The sequence below is a fragment of the Arachis ipaensis genome, chromosome B02 (genome assembly GCF_000816755.2).
Source record: "Arachis ipaensis cultivar K30076 chromosome B02, Araip1.1, whole genome shotgun sequence".
Classification (NCBI taxonomy): Eukaryota; Viridiplantae; Streptophyta; class Magnoliopsida; order Fabales; family Fabaceae; genus Arachis; species Arachis ipaensis.
This window is the reverse complement of record NC_029786.2, coordinates 24,579,199-24,581,760: the sequence shown is the minus strand read 5'-3', so window position 1 is coordinate 24,581,760 and position 2,562 is coordinate 24,579,199.

The following is a 2,562-nucleotide window of genomic DNA, read 5'->3' as shown; positions in this document are numbered from 1 at the left end:
AATAATGTCATATACTAAAATTTTATTTTAAAATTTGACACATTTAATAATTTCAAAATTTATTAATATTTCATTATTTATTTACATCACATTTGAAACTTAAATACATAGAAAATAAAACTTAACAATAAGTTTTTTACATTATTTATTTACATATATACTTCACAATCCCACATATTAAACTATTCTATCATTGATCAAATGACCAATATTTCCTTCAGGGTCCTCAAAGAAATCAGATACATCATAATAAGTGGTGGAGTTCTCAGCATCATTTGAAACAAAATTTGTTTTATTTCCTTTGTCGTTCTTTTTCAAAGATGCCTGGTAAAGATCGACTAGGTGCCTTGGGGTACGACAAGTACGTGACCAATGGCCCTTTCCACCACAGCGGAAACACTTCTCCTCGGTTGATTTATTCTGCCCGATATTCCTTTCTTTGTCCCACTTCTGGTGAGATCATCTCTTTTGAACATAATTCTTTTTCCTTCCATAATTTTTCTTGTTATTAAAAGCTTGCCATTTACCTCTTCTGGGGTAATGATTTGCCGCATTTACTTCAGGAAATGGGGCGGCGCCAGCTGAGCGTGCTTCATGATTTTTTAATAACAACTCATTGTTGCGTTCGGCAACAAGAAGGCAAGAAATTAACTCAGAATATTTTTTAAACCCTTTCTCTCGATACTGCTGCTGCAGGAGCACATTCGAGGCATGGAAGGTTGAGAAAGTTTTCTCCAACATATCATGATCAGTTATTTTTTTCCCACACAATTTTATTCGTGAGGTGATTCGAAACATTGCAGAATTATATTCATTTATAGATTTAAAATCTTGTAAACGCAGTGATTTATTTGTAAGAAAGGGAGAATGGTATTTTGTTCTGTTGTTATGTAACTTTCAGAGGCTTGAACCTCTATTTATAGATGTACATAGGATAGATTTTCAAATGCTTATTAAAAGCATTCTTCCTTGAGAATACTACACCGCCCTTCATAAATGGGCATCCACGTAACAAATCTTATCTCAACAGCATTTATGAAATTTAGTATATTTATCGGTTATTAAATTAATTTTTTTATGGAACTTGATTAAATTGGGTTTTATACTTTAAATATAATCAACTAGTTATTAAACTATCATTATACTTAAGTATTGACTAAAGTACGAAATTCAATTGATGTGAATTTAATATTATTTTTCTCAATCATTTTTAACTTGTTTAAAAATTCTTTAAATATAAAGTTGTACAATTAGATAAAAAAAATAGTTAAACATTTACGTAGGACTGCACATGAATCGGATAATATCCGCGATAATTATTCACATCCGATCCGAATTTTGTAGATATTATCCGATCCGCACTATGGTAGGATTGGATTGCGGATTTGGCAGTGATATTCGCAGATCCGATCCGCAAATCCGCATATCCGCACATCACATATAAATAGCATAGTTTAAGAAAATAAACCCTAATGTGATATGAATTTTAGTGTGTTGTTTTATGAATTTTATGATATCTTGTTTTTTATTTTTTATGTTGTACTTCAACTTAGAATAATTAAACTTAAATCTTGTGTTGTTACTTTTTTTTGTTATTTAAGTGAATTTTTATTGATAATATTTTAAAATTAAATATGTTTAAACAGGTGAAAAATAAATTTTTTTTTTGTAAAAATAGCCAAATAGAATTTGAAAATATTTTTTTTAATTATGTGGATATACCCGATATCCGATCCAATCCGATTCGCATATCAGATCGGATTGGATCCAGCCTGAAAAATTGCAGATATCATATCTGATCCGATCCGTATGCAGGCCTACATCTACAAAAAAAAATTTTAGATCTTATATATGATCAATTAAGACACAGACAAAATTGATCATAAAAAATTTAAAAGTAACTTGTAATGAGATTGAAGCTACTACTCAACTAATAGAATTCGGAGGAAGCAATAATGATGAGACAAAGAAGAAGATTATGATAAAGATGGGGAAGCTTAAAGCGAAAATTCAATATTTGAGAGTGTGATTTCTTATGTTTTCTATGGGTTTGATAGTATGTTTCAATGAATTTCTTGTTAGTGTTTAGGGTGAACTAGGAGCTAAGGTAGAAGAGAAAAATGATTTAAGGTTGAATCTGTCTTCTTTTTGAGTCGTGTAATTGTTGACTTTTGTATGAAATGAGAATAAAAATTTTGACAATTATAAATAATCACGGTTGTTTTACAATTTGACATATGTGACTCTTTTTTATTTAAAATGTGACAGATATGACCATTTTTAATTAAAAAAATTGACATATGTAGATTGAAATGGTGAATTAGATATCAAAAGTAACACTTGTAATAACATCTAATTGACACCCAACCAAACTGTTTTAACAATACTAAATATATTCACACTACCTAGTAACACAATTAGGTTGAACTATAATCCAAGGAAATTACATAATCCAAACCAGCATTAAAATTAAAAGTAACAAACATGAGAAGTTTTCTTTTCAAAGTCTAATGACCATTGTTTAAGCAAAAATAACAAAAAAAAAAAAAAAGTAAAAGGGTT